Below are 26,326 nucleotides of genomic sequence, written 5' to 3'. Positions count from 1 at the left end.
ATGAATTTCTAATTCGTTGTGCTCAGTGTACAAAAACTTGTGTTATCATCATGCAATTTATACCAGTCATTTCTGCTATTCTTTTGTGAGTGACTGACAAGTGAGTGAAACAATACAGCTTCAGAGCGGGTCGAGAGACTGCATGCATGCACGTCCCTCAGCATCACAACTCTGAGCTGGCTCAGGGATGTCCAGCTGCGCCACACGTCATGCTTGTGTACTAGGAAGCCTTGGAGTTAACTCTGTAGGCCGATTCTCCGCACGCTCACCTCCTGCAGTATAACTATTGTGTCAAAAATGTTTCAAGGTAGGTTTCGACCTCTCTTACCTGATAATTCCCTTATCAGATTTGCAAAACCACCGTGGTAGCATAGTGGCCTTCCCCGCGAAGTCTCACGGAGCGTTTGATCGTTAAAGCGCCGGTTTTTGCACTGTAACATCGGTTCGAGGTCATGTGCGGACATCACATAATTTTACATTTATTTTGTTTGCGAATTTATATTTGATTGAAGCGTTAGTGCAGGGTATTCAAATGTGTAAATATGAATGCGTAAGATTTTTAGTTATTATTATATTAACCCATGGAACAGTAAGTTCGGTAGGTCAGATTTAACAGCACATGTATTTCCTTCTCAGGTGCTGCAGATATGTGACGGTCACGTGATTCGACTTATCAGTGAAAGAATAAACCAAACAGTAGTTTTTCTATTGTATTTAAGTTCTTAGGAAACCATCGTTGCTCTTTTATTTATTTATGCTTTTCGAGGACATTCATATTATTTAAACTTTGTGTTAATCATTACATTTATTAAACGTAATGGTGATAGATGTAAATTTAGACACAAGTGTGGTGTGAATGATCACGCTGAAATATCTTCCATTTTCATTTTTGTTGTGGAAGTTTCACTTCCAAATAATTAATTAGTAATTATTTTATTTCAGTTTTATTTTTGTTAAAATGCACTTAGCATTTATTAATTATTTAACATGTTTATTATTACATTATGATTTAGTTAAATTTATCTGGATCTTCAATCCAGCATCAGTCGATTCGACCTATCCTCTGGCCATTAACCCTGGTCATTTAAACTTAACCTTCATGACAGTCAATCCATAGGGACATTGGAGGTCAATCCGATTCGATTAAGGGCTGAGATGACTCCAGACGATCCTGTTTGACTTTGGAGTCAACAAGCAATCTTAAAAATTAAGAGAAAGTCTAGAGCATGAGTCTCGGGAGCTACACTTTCCAGAATCACATGGAGCAACACACGGTTGTCAAGGGAAGTTGACATATCAGCTTTCAGGTTCTTTCTGGGGTTGTTTTGAGGAAGTGAGTTTCTTTCACGATGGTTTTCTATTTCCTTGCCCTTCAGGCACTGTTGTGAGATGACATGGCCATGAGACTTTCAAACACTAACCTATTAGATTGGAAGAATGTGGTCAGGAACTCTGGTGACTAGTTTATTGAACTTGTTTCTTTTCACTTCATTTCAGTTATTTGCCTTGAGTTTAATAAATCATATAATACCCCTTTACCAGCTTTTAATTACATAGTAGAATCTGAATCTTAACTGTTCCCCTAGTCCTAATTGTAAGTGATGAAGAACCAGAAGTACCACTGAGAAGATAAGAGCGCTCAATAACGTCACCGACTGAGTCTGGCAAATGAATTTATTTTGCAGGTAAGATAGATACACTACGTTTAAGGTTTCAACATATATAGGTTGATTGGGAGGTAAGTACAGATATCTTTTCTTGTGGTTATTGGTAGGACCCTGAATACACATGACGTCCAGATAATGTCCTATTTTTTAAAATAAAAAAGCAGTTGAAAATGTTATGCTTGTGACTCAGGTAGCATTGTTTGACGAACTACTCAAGGCTTTGCTGACATTAATTACAATATTTTCCAGTGTACAAACGTTTCCTCCTTGAACGTAGAACGTTTTCATACAGCCTACACATACTGCCTGAAGCTGCAGTACAGTGATGTACAGAGTGACCCAAACGTCCGTTAACATTTGACGAGGTAATACTTCACGGAATACTGGAGGTAGAGAAGTAATAATTGGCACACATGATTGGCATGACATGGGGTTTTTTGACATCAAAATAAATTACAGATAATGACCAATAGATGGCGTTTCATATGATACACAAGCAATAATTAGCATAACAATCGAGCTTTAGCAAAGACTATGTTCTTTATAATACATGCTCAACATGGCGGCCGTCATTCATCAACAATACCTCTAGTCGAGGGACAATGTTGTGTACAGCACTGTACAGCACATCCGTAGATATGGTAAGAAATTGCCATCAGACGGTGCCTTTTAGCATCCCTAATGAGGTCGGACGATCGTGTTGGACTTGCGACTTCAGGTAACCCCACAACCAATAATCACACAGGTTGAGGTCGGGGGACCGGGTAGGGGAGTCGAGCGTGATGCCGCGATTGCAGGCGCATCTGACGCCCTCTCTCACGACAGCTCTTTTTATACCTTACACGGGTCTCAAGCGGCATCACTAAACTGTTGCTGTCCAGGCCCATCAAATATTGCCCACTCCCTTGGATTTTCCCGGATTAGGTGTAAAAGTGTCGAAAATAGGTTCGGCATATCTTTTGTCCGTCCGTTTCCTTCGCTGTTCTTTTTAATAGAAATCACGGAAAACCGCTGAACAGAATTCCTCGAAACTAGGGCTTGAACTATATTATTTGAATAGCGTACAGTGATTTAGCAATTTCAATTGGACAATAAAGAAAATGTCAGATATTTCCGTTAATATTAGCTGCATTAAGAAACTCTACATTAAGTCTTGCATAGTATAATTTTTTCCTTCTTTATTGCTTCATGCCATTTTGCCACGTGAGGAATAATAACGTACAATTTGCGCATTTATTACAAGTTCTCAGAATCTTTCAAATAACTCCACGAATATTAATTCTATCTTAAAATCGTATATAACAAGAATTATAGAAAATTAACTTTTCAATCGGAAATATAGAATTTTACTGCACGAACTATAATTATGGAAATGTACACGAACTTAAGTTATTATTCCCAAGTCCATCAATGGCGACAGCCGCTGACTTCGATATATTGTTTAGTCGTACAACTATCTGACAATGGTGGTGGTTGTTGTTCTGATTGTTTTAATATGCTGCAAAATCGCGTGGTCATTAGCTCCTGTTGATCAGAAATATAATGTAGATGACCATAGAAATGAGAAGAGAAACAGGAATGAAATTAAGGTACAGCCCAAGCATTTGCCTGGTGTGAAAATGACGAAATACGCTGAATATCTTCAGGGCTGCCGATGGTGGGATTCGAACCCACCATCTCACGAATGCATGTTCACACCTACGTGACTCTAACCTCAGGGCTGACTCACTTGGTGGCCGTTAAACATGTTGAAGTCCATATGAGAGATACATATAGCATCCATGTCCACACCAGAGTATGAGAAAAGCAGCGGAAGTTTCTTCTTCTTCTTCTTCTTCTTCTTCTTCTTATTATTATTATTATTATTATTATTATTATTATTATTATTATTATTATTATTATTATTATTATTATTATTATATTTGTCAATGAAAATGTCATGAAATAGCACTGTGGGGATTGTATTAGATCCCACACGACTTAGAAATCAATTCTGTAAGCACCACAGCAGCCCTGTCCAACGCGGCACCCACGGGCGCCATGACGCCCGAGGTGCCCTTTTATGGCGCCCTTCGCAATTAATTTCCAAATTAAATTTAACTTAATATTTGAAACAATACTTTTGCATTTCAATAAATATTCTTACTTTTCTCTTTAAAATACCGTCCTCAAAGTCAGGAAATTTGTTATATCCGTACCTCCAAATACACAAAGAGCTATGAGTAAGCCATAAATGTGATCTAGGCCTAACTGACTCGTGTCGGCAATTAGTGAAGAGAGAGAAGAAAGGTTCAGAAAGAGAGCTATTCGACATGTAGGTAGTTGCGACAAAGGGAAATCCTCCACAAACCTCTCAATGTGTGTATGGGGGGGGGGGGGTGCTAGCGCCAGGTATAAGGCCCTCTCTACTCAAGGAGCCAAATATAGCCGCATATTTATTCTGCCAAACAGAACCGCTTCCGTATGATTCACTTGACTGCAATGCATAAACTTCCTACCATGACAGAGTTTCACCAGGACGACAATGGGACACCCAATTTGCCCACAAAGTAACTTTAATCCCAACAAACTGTGCCATAAACAATGAACAAACGATTTATGAAAGTCTTGCAGTTGGAACGTTCTCAGTTCCTAGCTTTCAGGCGAACATTCAGTATTACTTGTGAGCTTATGCAGGTCTTATGGAATACGTTTTGAGTGCCTTGTGTCGTGATAAGTTGTACATTCAACATGTTTTGTGTGCTTTTTTATTACTATTTAAACTTTAAATTATCCAGTTTATAATCAGTTACATTTCATTAAACATAACTCTTCTTAACATGGCAAAAAGGCAAAGAAATTATAACTTTAACAGTGAATGGGAGGACCAGTATTGCTTTATTGAAAACAAAGGAAAGCCTGTGTGTTTATTGTGTAATGCTAGCGTGTCTGTTCCTAAAAGAAGTAATTTACAGCGACATTTTTTGACTAATCACAAAAAATTTGACAGTGAATTTCCTGTTAATTATGAACTAAGAAAACCCAAAGTGAAAGACCTAAAATTTAAATTAGCATTGCAACAATGTGCGCTTAAGAAGCCAGTTCAGCAAACGCGTAACGTGACAATAGCTTCTTACAAAGTTTGTTACGTCCTAGCTAAAAGTGAAAGAGCTTTCAGTGATGGGGAAGTAGTGAAAGAATCTATGCTAAATGCCGCTGAATCTCTGTTCGAATCTCACAAATATAAATCTGAATTGATATCTTCAATCAAAGGACTTCAGTTGTCTCACCAAACTGTTGCTAGGCAGGTTGAACAGATTTCTAATAATATGGAATCTCAATTACATCATGATTTGAAATCGTGTGAACATTTTTCGCTCCAGTTTGATGAAAGTGCTGATATGTATGACACTGCTGAGTTGTGTGTATTTGCTAGAATGGTGTTTAATGATTTTACAGTAAAGGAAGAATTTGTCAAGCTATTGCCACTTCATGGACGTACTAGGGGAGAAGACATATATTATGCTTTCGTTAAATTCACCAAAGAGAGTAACTTACCGCTGTCAAAGCTTGTCGCTATAACAAGAGATGGGGCACCGTCTATGACTGGTAGAAATAATAGATTCCTTCTTGTCTGTTAGGTCATCAGCCCAGAGGCTGGTTGAATCCTCAAATAGCACCACCAAAGGCTATGCAGTTATATGGAAACAGCAAAAACCAATGGCAGAGCCCAAATGAGAATTTCTAGGCAAGGTGAGGAGTGAGGTAGTTTGCCATTGCTTTCCTCACTGGGCCAGAATGTGCCACTGCAGCACGACTGACCCTATGAGCAACACCTTTCATAACATTCAGACACTATTTGTGCTCTGAATATCATTATTCAGCACCACGCATACCCCAGCAACTTCCATATTGTCACAGCCATGGATGAGACTGGGACTTCAGTGGAAGCTACACTTTGCTCTGGCCTGTGCCAAGAGACGGATACAAAAGTACTGCATCCATCAAGAAATAGTAACAGGCGGATTTCCTTCTTATCATTGTATTATTCACCAAGAAGCTTTATGCGCAAAGGTTTTAAAGTTCGATCATGTCATGAAAATTGTAACTCATGTCGTGGATTATATAAGATCGTCATCTACTCGTCATCGATTGTTCAGAAATATTTTAAGTATGTCAGATTCGGAGTATGGTGACGTCATCCTTCATGCAGACGTAAGGTGGCTTAGTAGGGGGAAAACACTCGAACGGTTTTGCTGCCTGTTGGATGAGATCCGATACTTTATGAAATCATCTCCTGGGAAATATTATCACGAAATTGAAGATATATCTTGGCTAATCGAATTAGCATTCTTAGCAGACATCACCTCAAAATTAAATGAGTTAAATCTCGAATTGGAAAGAAAAGAACATAATATTTCAGGTATGATAAGTATTGTTAATGCATTTGAAAAGAAACTTAAGGTATGGATTGTCTATTTAAATAGAAATTCCCTTTCACATTTTCCAAATTTGAAATCTATGGCAGATACAGTAAATGGCGGCAAGCGTGATTTTTCATCTCTTGCTAAACATCTTGAAACTCTTGGGTCCGAATTTGGTAGCAGATTTAGCCAGTTTTCAATGCTTGAACCAGTGATCATGTCTGTCAATAACCCCTTCGCTTCTGTTGACGTTTGTGAGCTTGGAGGGAGGGTGTGTGAAGTATTCGAAAACTATAATCCTGAAGAATTAGAAATGGAAATTTTAAGCCTTCAGTCAGACCTTTCTTAGAAATCCTCCTACGCAACATGTGGCAATTTCTGGACTCTAGTGGACGGTAAAAAATATCCCATTACCCGCAGTGTTGCTCTGAAGATGCAATCTAGTTTTGGTTCAACCTCTTTGTAAAGTAGCGTTTTCGACTATGAACATAACAAAAAAACAAATATCGATCCTGCCTGACAGACTCACACCTGGATGACGCGTTAAGGGCAGCCTGTTCCAGTTACACATCAGACTTTCCTCAACTTGCAGCGAGCATGCAGTGCCAGATTTCACAATTATGTGAGTAAATATATTTTCATATAATTTTTAATTCTAGAGTTATTATTATTATTATTATTATTATTATATAGTCGTTGTAGTACCGATAACAGTATTCGAATTAGTGGAATCGTACCTGGCGTCCGCATACCCTTAGTTATCATGTGAATGTGCTCGCGTAGAAACGAACGTTGGAGAGCCCTGCACTACAGTATATAAAAATGGAGTGGAGGTAGAACATTCCTTACTTTTCTTAATAATTTACGATGATTTATCATGGAAAAATGAGTCTACTTGAAACAAAATCATCAAATACTCTTCATGATGCTAAAGCATAATCCTATTAACCCTAGTACAATTAATTTTGTAAAAATATTACCAGTAAATACAATACTGGAATTACTGATTACGTCATATTTGGATATGATTTCATAAATCACTTAACGTTTAAATTGAATTGACATTATATTGCTATACCCCATGTAATAATTAGTTTAATATGGAATCAGTGTTATATTTGTCGAGAAATTGCTGAACTAGGACCCTGAATGTACGTGCATGTGACGGAATTCATTTGCATTTGTCGTTAATTTCACTTTAAAATCCTGGCCGGCAGTGTAGGGGTAGCATGCCTGTCTCTTAACCGGAGGCACCGGGTTCGATTCACGACCAGGCCAGGAATTTTGTACCTGGATCTCGGGGCGGGCTTGAGGTCCACTCAGCCTACGTGATTACAATTGAGGAGCTATCTGACGGTGAGATGGCGGCCCCGGTCTAGAAAGCCAAGAATAACGGCTGAAAGGATTCATCGTGCTGATCACACGACAGCTCATAAACTGCTAAACTTAAGACTGAGCAGCGGTCGCTTGGTAGGCCATGACCATTTTCGGGGCTTTTGCGCCATAGGATTTAGTTTTCTGGAAATTTCACTTTAGTTAAATCGTCAAATATCTCTAGTTTTCATTGTATGGGTTATTTTCCTCGTGCAAGGTAATATCGAATATTTTTCTGAATGCAACTGAGATCGTTGTTGAGAAATTTACTTTTGAATTTGAATTTATACTTCGTAGATAAATACACAAGGGTATATTAACCATTATGAGACAAAAAAAGTATCTGAAGACATCCATTAGATATAGTATGTATTATTTAATATCGTGTCAATCACGTTACTGAATTTATAAAATTTTGGTATGTGATAGGACAAAAGTAATGAAATTTTTGGATTCAGATCAACAAATTGCACATAAAACAATTGTCAATACCTAGAAAGGAAAAACAATGTTGACCTGTGTAATGCATGCTTAAAAAGTGTCAGTAGGTGATCGAGTGGATTACTAATTCTGTCAGTCAGGATAAAGAGTTGATCCTTCATTCGCTTCTGAATCGTGTTAATCACGTTACTGAATGATACATAATATATCTAATGGAATATGAACACAAATACTTACTTCAAAATAAACAATCACTCTGAGGTAGATCATTTTAAATAATTTTGTTACAGCAGACGACAATATATCATCATGGCAGCACGTTTAACAGTTGTAAAGGCGGATATTGGGTAGAAGTCACATCAACCAGTGCTGGGTTCGTTTCCCATCCAGAAATTCGACAAATTTAAGAAACGAGATTTCCACTTCTGGAGCGACATCTGGTTCTGAGGATCACTCAGCTTATAACAGAAATGTGTACCACATTAATTCCAGGTAGCAAAGGCGATCTGGCACAAAACTAACCACCCTATCTCACTTAGTTCCGCGTCCTCTTAATATTGAAATGACTTTCAGGAATGTTTAAATAGGGGGCCAACAATTGAGGCAAAAATAGAGTAGTCGTCTACCATCTCTTTTCTGTGAAATATTGACATATTGAGCCTCTCCTCAGTCAACCGGAAATTCTTGAGCCACGCCTATCAATCAAAGTTCTAAGTATTGAAATGAACCCTTCTACTTAAGACCAGACTGTTAGCTGGAGGTACAATTGTGACACGCTTTGTTCCGCTGACCTAAGTGTGCAATGTGTTATTCCAGATATGTACAGTGTGAGCCTTATATTTTTTGCGACTAGTACATGTAATAATAATAATAATAATAATAATAATAATAATAATAATAATAATAATAATAATTCTTGAAACTTCTCTACTGGAGAAACCCAGAACTTTAACCACTGAACTAACTCTACTAGTTATCAGAAGAGGTCACTGAGTGTTTTTGATTTGCTTCTGTTTTTTATTGATCAAGAAGTGTGAACATTCTCTAACAGATGTCTCTACCAAAAACTATGGTAATACACTCTGGTGTAATGGAATGTACTCTCCTGAAGAAATTTTGTATTCCTGAGTTTTGTTTTTACTAAAAATATTCTGTGGTTTGTGGGTTGGCAGCTGTTATCCTTTCTTTCCGCCTGTTTTGAATTTAACCAATCACTAATTTTTGTAATTAATTTCTGACCAATAGTGTCTTTCTTCTTCGATGTTGATGTATAACTTTTAGCCACCCAATAAAATTGAGGGGGTGTGTCTACTCATTCCTGAAAGGTCTCGAATTTTCCACGAGGGTATAAAAACTGCTGATTTTCTTGTCTCGGTGCCACTAGTATAACATCTAACTCAGTGTGTGGATAGGTAGCAGGGGGCGGGAAGCGCCTCTTTCTTCAAGCAGCAGCTCTTCAACGAGGTAATGGCCGTTTAACATCTTCATTTCTTGCTAGCTCAGCAGTTTAACTCTCGGGGAGGTTTCGAAACCTTTAGTATGTAACCTACGTTTTAAAATGTAAATTCCTTTCCTGTCTATGTAAAATCTACAAATCCCTTTTACTGTAAAGCGGGGATAGAGAGTGCTTTACCCTCTCGAACTCCCCTTCATTTTGAAATTGAGGCGACTGCGTTTTTATAACCGTTTCTTCTCTTCCTTTATACATTAAAGTTTTCTCACACGGGTCACCTCCTTAGCTTGGGATTAGCCCTTGTGTTTCGGCCTCGCGCCACATAGGTTTTAAAATAAAAAACTTTAGGAGTGCAAGTAATCGTATCCATTCAAGTTTGTATTTTGGGCCATTTATTTAACTCGTTTTGTTTTCCTTTCTGAGAAGGCCCAGTAGATTGGGTACGAGGTACCCCTGTACCATTATATGTGTGCCTTGAGGGCAGTTAGGAGTGAAGTTTGTTGTGGCCTTTGATAGGCTTGTAAAATATAGAGCGGGTCTGCTCTTTCCTAAACTCGATCTCTGTGTGCCTCTAGGAGGCTTAAAATTGTAATTAGGGGCAAGTGCTCCTTGGCATGATGGGGTTTTCTGCCCCTTTGTTCAATTTTTTACCTTGGTAAAGTTGGGCTAATAGCTCAAGGATTGTAATTGTAGGGCTCGAAGCCCAGATCTTGTAATTATCCCCTAACACTTATAATTTCTTTGTACCTGATTTTGGCTTCTTGTTGACTTGTTAAGTTTTCAAATTCTCTGTTACCACTGTTAAGTTTTGAAAATATAACCTTTGTTGAAATTTTAAAATCATTTTTCGAACTTGTAGTTAGACCCATTCCAGCCCGCACCTTCTTTCACCTCTGCTGATCCACCAAAACTCCGTAACAATAATAATAATAATAATAATAATAATAATAATAATAATAATAATAATAATAATAATAATAATAATAATAATAATAATAATAATAATAATTCCAATTCCGTCTGATGAACATGATCGTTAAGGCGTCAAGTCTATATCGTTGACTTGGAAGAACTCGAAAAAGCGTTATTTTTGAGGAGGAGCTTTCTAAATTAGTGTATATTTAAAATGTAGATTTCTCAAAGATTTTACGGGCAAGGGCCAAGGAACTTAACGAGTGAAAATTAGGTATTATACGCAATTTCTTGGTGTAATAGTTGTATACCAAACCTCATGATTACACTTTAATCACCCTCCATTTCGATTTCTGACAATCTTTCCCAAAAGGGGTTAATACATTTGTCTCCACAAAATCTCTACAAAGCTAAAATATTCAGCTTGTTTCATAAAAATTACACCGGTAATGAACAAGATGTACTAACGATAATTCCGCATTAGCTACACATTTCTATAAAATTCCTATTAGTACCTTGGGTACAACGTTCTTTTTAAACGAGGAGAGAAATTCCTGCTTTCAGGCCTCTATATTTCTGTTTTTTTAAATGTCTGTGTGCTTTATAGAGTTCCACAGAAGGGATATAAGCTTGTTGACGCCTTGAAGGTGGGAAATACACAGTGGAAAATTCTTCGTCTTCGTAAGAATTTTTATAAAATAGTGTTGTGGGGTGCCCTTTCTGTGCCATCAGCACGTTTATGTCTGACAATCTAACCGGTCCTTCGTCCGTTTATTTTTGTTTTCTATATAACATGCAGCGTGGCAAGATCTTTAAGATCAAAGAAATCTTCGTGACACATTTCCCCTACATGATAAGTTTTTCCATTTCTTCTTCGCTTGCCTTATAAGGGACAAATACTGCTCTGGTACATAAATAGGTCAGATTTCCTACATCTACTAATGTGTCTTTCAATAACTGAATGAGCGCTGTCACTTTCATTAACCCTCAAACACACGCGTATGGAGTGGAATCCACCCCAGGTCATTTTATTTCCTAGTGAAATGTACAAATAACTTTCCTGTGCTCTCCCCGCTCTTATATCTTTCTGGCTGGATCCCCGCAGAAAGAGTCATTCTTACATAATCTATCTTAAAATCTCCAATTAATACAGTAATTCATATTTTACAATGCAATGATATGTGGGGTGGAAAGCACCCCAACGCGTGTGTCTGCGTTCTAAGATTTGGCGCGTGTGCTTGAGGGTTAAGGGTATGTCCTGTTTTTCAAAATTCATGAGAAATTAATGTATATACTTTAGCTTTGAAGTAGCGTGAATGTACTGTACAAGGCAACAATAAACCTATTCCTACTTTGTCCTGCGCAATTGCCGATGTAGAATATCATGTCTATCATTGATTTCTCTTCTGTTGACTCGTCAGATTTATCTTGCAACTTACTCAAGTAATTCCACACGCAGGAACCGACTTAGTTGGCCCCTCTGTGAGCTTGCATCTTATGACTTGTGATACCCAGAATTATAACCAATTCTTTATGTTTTTATTCCAAAATGCTGTTACATTACTGGATAATGGTTAACATTTTAAAGTCTATATTAGAAGAAAGCGGCATAACTCGAAGTATAACACGTGGAGGTTAATCGGTTTTAAATATCTCGAAATGTTGCGTTGGAGATAAAAAGAAAATCCAAGAAGCTGCCTTTACCTTATTGTGAGTCTCTCCTCGAAAATAAATGTGGGGTGTACACGACCTGAATAGAGACACGACTGACTTATAACGTCTTCCCCATAACCTGGTCTGGAATGTGAACAAAGACAAACTGATACAAATGCTGCGGTTCAACATTTGACATCTATCCTCTGCTAAATATACGCCTTCTGGAGTTATTCGCCAATAGGAGTTAAAAAACAACAATAATTTTTGAGTTGTGGCGGTCTCCTTCCAAACCGACGATGTGGTCTGGCATCATGGTTAGCCCGTTCACGTCACGTTGGTAGAAAATATTTTCACCATCGGAATGTTGACTGGCAGGTTTGTACACTCATGTTCATAAGTTAAGGGATCTTCGAGGTCCAAAATGGGGCACGGTGATAATGCGTGCACTTACGGATGCCCTGGTAACAATGTGACTTGTGACGTAGTCTGCTACTTGTTTAAGGTAACACTAACATATCGAAGGTTTCGGGAAACGGAAGGATGGGAAGGATTGGAAGGTAGCGGCCATGGCCTTAATTAAGGTAAAACTTGTGTGAAAATAGGAAATCGCGGAAAACTGTCTTCAGGGCTGCTTACGGTGGGATTCGAACCCATTATCTCAACTCAAAGTTGCTAGACCCTAACCGCAAAGCTAACTCGCTCGTTTTGTGATGCAAAGTATACAGGAAAACTGGACATGGACAGTGGGTGTCACTGACCTAGCTGTAACGCATCCAATTTATGGACAAGCACCCTTTAGAGGTCAAATATTGTCCGTGGTGGCGGTGTTAGGGCTGCACTCCTTCGGCCCAGAACGTCCCATGTATGTTCAATCGGATTTAAGTTCGAGGAACGAGCTAGCCACTCTAGACGTGTGAATTCCTCGTGTTGCAGGTACCTACTCGTCCACCAGGTCAGCCCTGTGGGAGCGAGCATTATCGTCCATCCGATTGAACTCAGGTGCATTTTATGTACCACGAAAAAGCCGCACATACTGTTACAAGATGTCATCCCTAAAGACAGCACCCGTCACAGTACCCCTAGGAAACACATGAGGTGGGTTACGTGCTTTTAATATGATGCCACCCAGACGAGAACACTGGCCCGACAAATCGGTCCCTTTCCACAAAAATGGCAGGGCTGTAACGTGTCCCAGGGGCACGCCAGGTGAACAGACGGTGAGTCACTCATCTGGTTAAACGGCGACTCATCTGTGAACAGGAAAATGCCCCACTGTTCCTGGGTCGAATCACGATAAGCAAGACACCATATTCGACGAGCCACGCGGTGCTTTTGTCTGAGGGGAATGCATCTGGCGGGTCACCTTTCGATGCCGACGATTCACTGTCTGGCGGAAGATGTGTGAGCCAGAGGCTGCTGCGACGTCTCTAGCCAGCGCAGGTACTGTTCTTCGGGCACTTAAGGTAAGATAACGATCCTGACGCTAGGTTGTAACACGTGGTCGACCTTGCCTGCCGTTGAATGCTTCCTCCCTCCTGAAATCTTCTCCACGGATTTGGAATGATGGTACGGGCGACGTTCTCTCCTGGCCCTACCTGGCACTGACTGTGGCTGGCCTCTAAAATCTGCCGATGAGCCGACCACGCGCAATGTAATCCGAATGTGTTCTCTATGCCATCCTGTTCCCTACGTACGAAAACTGTGTGCGAAACGCACACAACACGCAGTCAGAACCGCTGTACCGAAACACTCTGCCCACACGGACTGTTTCAGGCACGCTTATCGGTCTCGTACTTAACTACCAGGTTTGTCAATGGTTTTCGTATTGTCCAGCCACAGTTCAGTCCGTAAATCACCGCCATGAGGCAATGATGTCACGTGTATCTCGAAGATCCCTTAACTTACAGACGTGAGGGTAATTTCTAATTACTAGGTTGGGTGTTAACAGGCTGGATTCAATTCAAACCTCTCCGCGGTGTTCATATCGAGGGAGGACATTTTACGTTGTTGATGGTGATTTGTCCGTCAAATGGGGACGCTAAACCTTGAGCAGAACCTTGCTGCTATTCGACAGGGGTAGATTATAAATCCTATCACATATCACGCTATTCCTTTCATCTCACTAACTCCTCTCATGAGGTTTACGTCAGAAAGGGCATCCGATCGTAAAAACTCGCTGAAAAGTTTCATCTCGCTCCGTACCCAACCCTGTAGAACATGTCCTCTCAAACGCCCAAAATATCACGCGTCGTACAAACTGAGGCGCAGAGGTCCTTGCACAGTGTATCGGTCCCACTTGGCTCCGCTCGGACGAGCGCGTCGCCCCTGGGCTACTCGGATAAGCTCGGCTCAACTCGGCTCAGATTTGTAGCTTTACGGAGCAAGTGAGGAAGAAGGAGACAGCGGAGTGAGCGAGACAGGCGTGGGAAAAGGGAGAGACAGCGTTATTGCTCCAAATGTCGGAGTAAAGCAGATCACTGTCGGGTGGTCTATGACTGGGTGTTAACTAATGTTGTCGGGTAAACACCAAATGTGTTACGACAAATATTCTACATGGCGGCATCGAGCGACATGGTGTGTAGGATGAACTTTCTTCCACCCTTCAAAAGATGCGACTACTTCTTCCGAGTTCGAACCCTCAATCTTGGGATCCGGAGGCCGACACTTCTACGAGTGATCTCCAGAACGAGCATATTGAGAATGTTTTGAATTCTATGTGAGCATTAGGTTTGGCTGCAGCTTGTTATATTTTATAAATTCTCTCTTCTTCCCTATATATCTCTGGATTGAACGACGTCTGATCTGAAGTGAGCGATGCATTGCGTACTAACAGTTTCTCGTTAACGGGGAGAGGTTCGTATCAGTAGATTAAAGGACAGTTCGAAGATTATTCCTTTTGGAATTCTTTTTATCATTCTTCGAGTTCCTAATTCCTAATACGGATGTCAAACCCCCTTTCTTCTTTCTCTTCCTATTTTTTACAAGCGAATGGACCACTAAGGATCACGCTACAACTTCATTTCTTTCTCTTCGTGCGAAGTTTTCTCTGTGTCCGATACTCCGTCATGCGTTCGCCGGCCTGCTTCTGTTGTTCTTCTGTCCAGGCTCTTACGGTCTTCTTAGTTCTTCCTGCTGCTTGAACACCTTCTAAATTCTTCACTGTATTCCTAAACGTATTCCTTTCTAACAGCTGGTCTTCCAAGATGCTTAACCTTTCCATACTCTTCTTCGTTTCCTTAATCCATGTTGTAGTGGTCTTTTTTCTCCAGAAACTTAATCAAATATCTGTTTGGTAAGTCTGTTTCCATTCATTCTGTACAGATGTCCAAGAGACGCTAGCCTCCTCTTCTTCATGGTCTCTGAGATTCTTTCCACCTTCTGGTAAACTTCTTTGTTGCTCCGAAATTTCCATCCGCTTTCAGTTTGGTCAGGTCCGATAATTTTTCTGAGGATTCTTCTTTCCAGGACCTCTAGCTTCTCCAGCTTGGAGTTCATGGACAGGCATTCACTGGCATACAGGTATTCTTCCTATTATTATTATTATTATTATTATTATTATTATTATTATTATTATTATTATTAGTATTATTATTATTATTATTATTATTATTATTATTATTATTATTATTATTATTATTTCTTGTACATAGGTACATAATACATACATGTGCCGATACACACCTAATGTTTTAAATCTACAGTACTCAGTCTGCAAGCCATTGTGAATGAACCAATGTTTCGACAACCCTCTATTTGCAGCTAGCGCTGTGGCCTCGTTTAGTTACACACCTCTTTCCTTCATATTCTTAACAACTGAGCCTAATCATCGTCACCTTCGTCCCTCTCAGATTCTCTTACCCTCCATGCCCCAATTCATTATTCTCCTATCAATCATTAATAATTGATCTTCATTTAAGTCGGTCACCCAGACGGCAGATTTCCCGTGAGTTGTTTAAATGATTTCAAAGAAGGTAGAAATTTACAGAACATTTCCCTTGGTAAGTTATTCCAATCCCTAATTCCCCTTCCTATAAATGAATATTTGCCCCAATTTGTCCTCTTGAATTCAAATGTTATCTTCGTATTATGATCTTTGTACACGTCTGTGGTGTAGTGGTTAGTGTGATTAGCTGCCGCCGCAGGAGGCCCGGTTTGGATTCCCGGCTTTGGAAAGAAATTTGAAAAGTGGATCGAGGACTAGGAGCTTCGGGAAGAGTCAACTGAGTAGAGGGTTCCGATTCCCACCTCAGCCATCCTCGAAGTGATTTTTCGTGGGTTCCCACTTTTCCTGCAGGCAAATGCCGGGATTGTACCTCACTTAAGGCCACGGCCGTTTCCTTCCCTCTTCCTTGTCTGTCCCTTCAAATCTTCCCATTCCCTACAAGGCGTCTGTTCAGCATAACAGGTGAGGCCGCCTGGGAGAAGTACTGGTCCTTTTCCGCAGTTGAATCCCCGACCAAATATCGCACCCTCCAGGACACTGCCCTTGAGGCGGTAGACGTGCAGTCCCTCACTGAGTAATTCTGGAGAGAAACCAACCCTAGACGGTAAACTGATTCATTTAAAAGAAGAAAGAGAATGATCTGCCCTTAAACTTTCCACTCAAGTTCATTCGTCTACAAATATCATTCTACGCTGTCTCTCCAATGACTGCTCGGAACATGCCGCTTAGCTGGGCAGCACTTTCTTATTCCCAAACTTTCGAAACCCAAAATTTTCAACATTTTCGTAATACTACTCTTTTGTCGGAAATCAGGCAGAAGAAATCCTAGGTACTCTAACTCATCCATGACCGAGGGAGATGGCCGTGAGATTAGGGTAGCATAGCTGTGTGCTTGCACTTGGGAGATGGTGGCTTTGAATCGTCAGCAGTCCTGAAGATGGTTTTCCATTTTCACACATGGCTGTACCTTGATTTAGGCCACTGTGGGTACGTACTCATTCCTAGCACTTTCCCATTATTTCGTCACCAGAAATCATTTATGTGTTAGTGCTACGTTAAACCATTAACAAAAGAAAAAAACGTCTCATTTCCCCACCACCGAAGTCCCCGACATAGAGTTCAATCCTAAATTAGCATTTACCTCCTCACTGCGGGTGCCCATCTACCACTGCTCCCTCCTGTTTGTACGAGCGATTACTCTCGCGACTTTCATATCAGTTAGCCTACTTCGAGCTCATGAATAAGATATCCTGTTCACTTCCATACAACAAAGTTGGTCTGAAAGTAGGCTAGATCGATGTAAAGGGTATTTTGTTTGCTAGCTTACATCTTTGTAGACTACCGCAGAACGCAACTTCAAGCTCACTGCATTAACTTTGGTGCACCTTGATTCTATTTCATTTACCATACTACGATTCTGGAGGATTGTCCTATGTGCTTGAAATTATCCACCTGCCCCAGTTTCAATTTCCATACCTGACATTGAATCCTCTTAGCTTCCTTCACGGCTATCATCACTTTAGTCCTATTATTATTATTATTATTATTATTATTATTATTATTATTATTATTATTATTATTATTATTATTATTATTATTATTATTATTATTATTATTCAGCAAAAGGTGACAGCCTAGTTTGCCATTAGCTTCTCAACAACCATCTCTCGATCAGGCTGGACTTTTCTCATCACGTAAAATATTAATCATTTTAATGAAATTGAAACATTACAAAGGACTACAGGTAACTTCTGTATTTGTACTGCCGTTTATAAGATATCCATGTTCACGTACGAGTTGACCTGAATGGCATAACTGTCACACTCTTACCATTTGCGACTACTGTATATGTTGTTTAAAAAGGTAGTCCACCGGGTGAGTTGGCCGTGCGGTTAGAGGCCCGCAGCTGTGAGCTTGCACCCGGGAGATAGTGGGTTCGAACCCCACTGTCGGCAGCCCTGAAGATGGTTTTCCGTGATTTCCCATTTTCACACCAGGCAAATGCTGGGGCTGTACCGTAATTAAGGCCACGGCCGCTTCCTTCCCAGTCCTAGCCCTTTCCTATCCCATCGTCGCCATAAGACCTATCTGTGTCGGTGCGACGTAAAGCAGCAGGTAAAAAGAAAAAGGTCGTCCAGCTATTTGGCTAAATGTTCAGCGCACGGGTTTCGATTCCGGGCAATGGCACTTTTAGCCTTGTGTAGTTTGTTCTTCTAGCTCGGGGACTTGGTTTTTGCTACTGGCTTTACGTCGCACCGGTACAGATAGGTGTTATGGCGACGATGAGATAGGGAAGGCCTAGGAGTTGGAAGGAAGAAGCCGTGGCCTTAAGAAAGGTACAGCCCCAGCATTTGCCTGGTGTGAAAATGGGAAACAACGGAAAACAATCTTCAGGGCTGCCGATAGTGGAATTCGAACCCACTATCTCCCGGATGCAAGCTCACAGCCAGGCGACCCTAACTGCACGGCCAACTCGCCCGGTGGACTTGATTTTTACATGCAGCATATCGCACTACAAATCACCACAGAAACACACAATAATGATGAATCCCCTCACAGAGAGTTGGCGTCAGGAATGCATTCGACTGCAAAACTGGGCCTAATCCTCTAACTGTTCATTGGGCTCCCAGAGAAGCCACACACACATTTCATTATCTCAGGTGGTTTGTGATGCGGGTTACTGTAGTCAGGTCCTAGTTCGTGAACAATGGACAACGGCTGAGTGGCCTAAAAAGTGGTTCTGAGATTCGGAATACCATTTACTATGGAATGGGAGTGAGCATACCTAGGAGAAGTCATTCAACCCTCCAAGTTAAATCGTAAGGCAAATAAAGAGAGAATCCCTAAATTACATAAAGCATACTGAATCACCTGGAATTCATATAACAAAAATTCTATACCTAGGAAAGCAAAACTAAGGCATTATAATACAGTAATCAAACCCAAAGAATTACATGCATCAGAAACATTAATCATGAGTGTTAGATCATTAATCAACGACATAGAAAAGCAAGAAAGGAAAATTCTACGGAAAATATTCGACCCAGTTTATGAAGATAGAATCTGGATGAAAATAATGTCTAAGGAAAAGTATTGTCATGTCAAGATAATCTCACACACCTTCAGGAAAAGCGATTGAAATTATTTGGGTATATTCTGAGAAAGAGCGAATGTAGAATGACCAAAATAATTTTCAACCTTGCCCTTTCTTTAAGAACCAAGAACATTTGACTTAGTCAAATTGAAACATACTTCCAGGAAATCACTGATCAATTATCACCTATTTGCAGACAAAATCAACAAAAGAGTCACCAACACCTAGACAGAAGAAAGCAGGGAACAGGTTTTTGTAAGGAAGAAGAGATTTTCTTAGTAGAAGAAAGCATAAACATCAGTTAAATGTGTTCAAGCACGCTCCTAAGTCGGGCATAAAGTTGTAAAAGAAAATTATTGGTTTTACGTCCCAAGAAATATTTTTGTGAATTTCGAAGACGCTGAGAAGCAGGAATTGTGTCCTCTTTGAGATATTTTACGTGCTGGTAAACCTGCCGACACGAGGCCGATGTATTTGAGTACCTTAAAATACCACTGGACTGAGCTGGGGTCCAACCCGCCAACGAAAGCTCAAGCGCCTACTGCTCTGCCATCTGATCCACTCAACCCGACCCTCGTTATTGTTGTTCTCCCACTTTCCATTATTATTATTATTATTATTATTATTATTATTATTATTATTATTATTATTATTATTATTATTATTATACAGCGAGTGTGATAGTTTAAATCCTGTTAATATACAGTTTAAGAACACATTCCCGCGTGATTTCATCGTAAACTGTACCAAGAACGCAATGTTTTGTGTTCCAGGAACGAACGTAAAGTTGGCTCTGTGTGCTGCTCGTTCTAGGCTACGGCAATAGTTCTCCTTCCTTCTGTGGACAGAATGACATATAAATGAAGTAGATAATGACACTGAGTATGGCTGTGCGTAGCGAGGGACGACTGTTTACACCGCGCCGCTAACGTCCTCCTTGTAACAGCTCCGAGTTTGCGCGCTTTCCGAGTGTCAAATTCTGGTGGGGATTGACTACTGAGGAGAGGGGAATTCGGGGTTGTGTATGTGGGACAGAGAGGGATAGATTTTAGGACTTGCGCTGTAATAGTCTCCTCTCAATCCTCTCCGCAGCTCGGAATCCAACCCCCACTACCCTCTTGAGCCACCGCCGTTTAACTATTTCGTGGAAAACCCCCTCTTCGTTGCCTGCCGTCTATCATACAAACCCCACGACCGGGTCTAACAACCGTTCACATTCCTGTGGTCACTCTAACATAAATACAATAACAACAGAGCGGTCGACCCAACAAGTGACTCACTTTTATTTACGTTCGTGGTGCAACGCGAAAATTTCCTTTGACATTCGTTCATTTAAAAAAAAAACGCGGCTTTTCGTTCAAAATTGAAGAAAGTGTTGTATTTCTGTGTTATTCTTGCAGGTCAAGAAGATTTTTTTAAGTAGTGTACGTAAACTTAAAGTGACGAAAGACTGTTAGTGAGTTTTAGCCGTGACAACAAGGGTTACGGTTGCAATAAAAAGTAAATAAATTTTATTACTTAGCTTGCAAATAGTTAAAATAGTTTGCGATATATTCAGAATTCGTCACCTTAACAAGTGACAGTTGTTATTTTCGTAGAGAATATATTCTAGAAAACCCTACAGGAAGAAGAGACCTAATTACACCCGCGTTGGTCTACGAGTTCACGGCGAAGGAGTGTCATCGACAGAAGACACCTTATAATATGTAAATATTTTTACCTACTTACTTAGAATAGTTTAGAATTCATGCTTCTATCGATCAAGGTACAGCTTGTCATCTAGTAAATATTACCACGAATTTTCCTTATACTTTTCCAAATTACTTTATTACAACCTGTTGTAGCCAAAATTTAAGCGACTTCCTCAGCATTGTATTTATGAACCCGCACATTAGTTTGTGTGTGTGTAAGGTGTTTCGTTACGTGCACTTAATTCAAGTAGTTCCCGCCGATAAGGTAGTAATAAATTCTGTATTTCCTTTCATAATTTTATTGTTAATCTGAATGAACGCTTATCGCCATACAATAACTTTGAGTAATTATTACTGAAGGTCTTGGTTTTTTGAAATGTCATTCTCGTTTACTTATAGCTGTGTTTTGTTTATCACAAAACACGTGTATAAGATGTTCGATGAAATCTCATACAAAATTAGAAAGGATTCCAATATTATAAAAAAGAGCTTGTTTAAATTGACGTATGTTTACTGTTTCGAGTTGTAATGTCAGCCGTCAAGTCCGGCGAAGGTGGTTAAAATGTCTCTGTCACTCCCTTTCGCCCGAGCAGACTTACGTATTCCGTCATCCATGTGCTTGTGCAATTAATAAGAGCAGATCTAGGAGTAGAGATCACGTTGTTCCCTTTCAACGGTAACTTGCGAGTGCCCCGCCTTTGATGAAATTTAATTACATTTTTGGAGAGATGTTGAAAAAAATCAATTTCATTCTCACTCTCTGAACATATTTTTGTGCAACATATTTTAAGGTTATTTGCCTGCAGTGCTGACAACTCTTGGATTGGAAGATAATTACGTTGTTGAAAGTGATATGTTTATGCATAAATTAGTTTAATCAATGTAAAGAATTTGATACAAGAGAGGTAATGTAACGTCACTACTAACTAACACAATTACGTTATTGCTGAGGCATCGCACTAGGAGAGGATGCACTGGAAACTTGCACAGATATGTTTGCTGCTTACCTCCAAATATCCTCTAGTGAATGTAAAGTCTGTTGTTGTTAAGAATATAAATCTGGATTGAGTTTTCCAACAGTAAAACAACATTATTAGCAAATATTTTAAAAATTAATCGTGCGTCTAAATTACCATGATGGATGGAAGTAATCAACAATAATAAATAATTGTGCTGAAATATGAAAATGCAAACCGAAAGTGGAGAAAGATGAAACCTTGGTCCACCTACCGGTTACTTGCCAAATGGCGCATTGAGAAATCCACAAAGTGAAGGATGTATGTATTAATGGTGCATTTTCAAAATTATAAAAAATTATCGTCCATTAACGATCCCGAAGGCCTAGATATTTGGACTATTATTATCATCTTTTATAAATGTGTTATTTCCTTTTGGGAGGGAGCTTGAAATTGTAAAGAAAGGAATGGCGGAAATTATGACCAAGTAATAGTCTTCGTACTATTTTTATGACCAGTTGGATATCTATTTCAACCCTACATCCTATTATCAGTGCTCAATGGTAAATTACCTAGCACATGTTGCTAATGCATTGAATCTAAGTATATTCACAACGTTGGTTATTTCCAAAAAAGAAATACATTTTAACGTCTGCACCAAAAATGCCTTCTTGAAGTTTCTAAATGTAACTGTCCACCCAATCAATGTCGTTGTGTGAATTGAATATTTATAAGGAAACACGCCCGTAAATCAACAAATGCAGTGTGGACGCTGATTCCCATAGCCGGTGATGGTTTTTCATCAACTCATAAGGTCATCCCATAGCTCTCCTTGTGAAAAACAGTTCTATGCACCGATTACTAATATATTTTACCACGTGGAACTATATCGTATTGACTAAATTATTGCAGTATATCAATTTGATGTGTTATATCTCCATTTTTATGATATTTTCCTCGTTTTTCGCGATATTAAAGTAAGATATCGAAGAATATGGGCCACAATTAATCAATCATTATATGTGTATTGCTCAAGGAACATAAGGAAGGAACTCCCCGCTGTTTCCTCTCTGACTTATTAACATAAACGGGGATATGTATTCCACATCATTTCTATTCTTAAACATTCGACATAATCAAACCATTGACTTACATGAACTTAGTAAAATGAACAAATCGAGATTTATCAAAAATAAGTCCAGATCCAAATATACTAGGCAAAGGTTTAGGATGTCATTCAGTATTAACTTCGTGTCACTTAGTCATTAACGGTAGTTACCTTTACTTTTGGATTGTGTATAATGAGCAGGAATGTTGTTCGTTTCTGTTTGCAATTTTACTAGCAAGTAAATGCCTGTCGATTGCTTAGTAAAACAGAGATCATCCTTTTCTAGTGCGTCATTCATCCTTCTTCTTTCGAGATTAAATACATTATTCAAAATTGCAGTCCTTGCCATTGCTAATTATTTTGGAGCTCTTAAAACCAAGATATTACGAGATGTGTATTCATATTAATTCTAAAAGCATTATCTTGTTCTGATAAGAACATCCTGAGCATTGTATCGGACTAGCAACCAGAAAGTTATTCAAAATATTAAATGATCTTCTACAAACATTCATTCACACGGTGTCAGCCTGTCAGCATTCTAGATGTACGTTTCCTAATTGTTAATGTTACATAACGAGAATATATTTTCCTATAGTATCATTTAATTACCCTCTGTGTGTGAAAGGAAAATTAATGTTTTGAATGAACCTCATACGCCGCCGCAATCAATAGCACATCTCTGATGTGAGGGCTAGTTTTATTATTGGACTGATTTTAATCTAGTAATTCAAGCAGACCATTATTTTACAAAATCCCTTTTATTAATTCCGTGGAATGGGAAGTACCTAATTGTACTATCGACAACCCATTGAAACCAAATATAATTACTGAACAAATAGAACCATTCTAACTATCGGAACGCGACAAGCAGTGCCTTGATATATAGAGATGAGCCCGTGAAAAAAAGTTGTCTATGTGTAGAAATAACTCACTAGTTCATGATCAGTAGTTAGTGACTGAAAAAGAGGTGCGGTTTAACAGCATTATGAATTTATATTTCTCACCAAAGTGCTACTTACGATAATATACACTTTATAGGTCCCTATATGGCGTTTAAGGAATAATATTGCGACATTTTTGTGATTTCCTTGAATCTCTGTTTTTATAACATTCCGTCCGAAATTCGAATATTACAATTATATAAGACATTCTAAGAATTCACTAAATAATATATGTCATAAGCAGGGTGATTCGTGAACGATGTTTAGGGCTTTGTTACGAAGATACTCATTGTACGTGAACATTTATTTAATCTGAAACTGAATAATTACGGTTATATTACCTTAGGAAATTCACAGGAATTTACTTAACCATTTTTTCATAAACAAGCTGTTTTTGAAATAATGTTTAGGGTTTTGTTAGTGAGTACTATTGAGCACTATGCAAGCAACCTCATTCCACAAATAATTGAGAAATTACCAGTATATGCTTCGAAATTGAAAATTCTGGAATTTATGTTGCGAATTTACTATTCAAGATGTTAAGCACATAACAACCATAACAATGAAATTTTGCTGTTCAGATATCATAGCAGAGCAGTAAACTAAATTTGACAGAAAGGTCTTTCGTAAAACTCTAATTTGTTTTAAAATATTCACAAAATGTATGTTGAAAACTAGTGTAATATACTGCACATACCTACATACATATTCAGTATCAACTGTCATGCCTTGCAGCGTTCAGGCTCTACGCCTCTGAGAATTTACTAAACGCCGCCACAATACTCTATTCATAACTAGCACTGTGGCCTTTTTTTAGCCTTTACCTCTTATCCTTAGATCATTAGAAACAGAGTCTTAGTCGTCTTGGTCTCCCACTGCTTCTCTTACACTCCATAACCGAGTCCATTGTTCTGCTACGGTACCTACGTTCCTCCATTCACCTCACATCATTCAAAACGAAAGCCGGTTTATGCGTACAGCTTCGTCATAGAAGTTCATTCCTAACATAGCTGTTATCTCCTCATACCTCCTACCAATGTTTCCACCTGTTTGTACCAGCGATCATTCTCGATACTTTCATGTCTGTTACTTCTAACTTATGAATACGATAGGGACCTATCCTGTGTCCACTCACCTTTCACTCCCGTAATGCAAATTTGGTCTGAAAACAGACCGCTCTAAAGATAGTTTCGTCAGGGAACTGACTTTCCTTGCTACGGAATACTGTTGATCGCAAATCCAATCTCCCTTACTATACTACTTTCCTGGGATAAGACACATCCTAAATATTTGAAATTATCTACCTGTTTCAGCTTTGTGTTCCCAACCTGACATTTAATTCTCTTAGGTTTCTTACCTACTGACATCACTTTAGTGTTGGATAGGCTAATTTTCTTATCATACTCATAGTACCTATTTTCAGGTGCCAAGATATTAGACTGCATACATTCAACACAATCTGCCAGTAAGACCATGTCGTCGGCAAAGGCCACCTCTGCTTACCATATTTGCACCTGACTGATCACTCCCTGGCACTTTATAACTTTCAGCAGATTTGTACTAGGTACAACAAATGTAAAAGATTACAGCCTTTTCCAACCCCTGTAAGTGCAATGAACCACTCGTTCTGATATCAATTCTCACCGCAGCCCAATTGTCAACATAAATACCTTTGATTGCTTTAATAATCTACCTTTAATCCCATAGTCTTCCAGTAGGACGAACAACTAACCCCTCGGTAATCTATCATATGCCTTGTTCAGATCTACGAAACATAACTTTCTATTCCCCTAGTGGCATTTTTCAAGTAACTGCTGCATGCTGAAAATCTGATACTGAGAGCCTCTCTGTAGTCTGAAATCACACTGGTTTTGATCCAGTTTACTCTGAACCAATGATTCCACCCCCCGTTCAAAAATGCTAGTGAACACATTTATACTGCTCATTGAACTACCTCAATAGTAGTTGTAATTATTCCTGTTCCTTTGCTTATAGTTAGGTGCAATTACTGCTTTCGTCCGTTCAGATGGTCCATTACCAACATTCCATTCTAATCTTATTAATTCATGAAGCCAATTCATCGCTCCGTTCCCACTTCGTTCCCCATTTCATGTCTAATTTCATATATTCCTGCTGCTTTATGACAATGGAGTTCATTTACTATCCTTTTCACCTCCTCAAGTGTAATTTCACCAACATTATTGTCTTCCTCCCCATGAGTTCCGTTGTTCGCAACGTCAACAGAAAGATTTCCTTTCACGTTCAGAAGATTTTCAAATTATTCCTTCCAGTTATCCATTGATTCCCTGCGATTTGTTAAGAATTCACCTAGTTTACCCAGAACACTATGCATTTCCTGTTTCCTTGCCTTTCTAAGAATATTTATTACCGAGAAATTTGCGGCGTGGTTTGTGTCTCGTAGCTATCAGTTTGCATTCGGGAGACAGTGGGTTCGAACCCCACTATCGGCAGCCCTGAAGATGGTTTCCCGTGGTTTCTCGTGGTTTCCCGTTCTCACACCAGGCAAATGTACCTAGCTATACCAGAATTATAGCTACGGTTGCTTCATTCCAACTCCTAGCCCTTTCCTATCCCATCGTAGCCATAGGACTGTGTCTGTACGACGTAAAGCAAGTGATATATACTTTATTACCGTCCAGAAAGATTACCTTGCCGCTTAACCTAGA

The sequence above is a fragment of the Anabrus simplex genome, chromosome 2, assembly GCF_040414725.1.
Source record: "Anabrus simplex isolate iqAnaSimp1 chromosome 2, ASM4041472v1, whole genome shotgun sequence".
Taxonomy (NCBI): Eukaryota; Metazoa; Arthropoda; class Insecta; order Orthoptera; family Tettigoniidae; genus Anabrus; species Anabrus simplex.
This window is presented reverse-complemented; position numbering follows the sequence as displayed.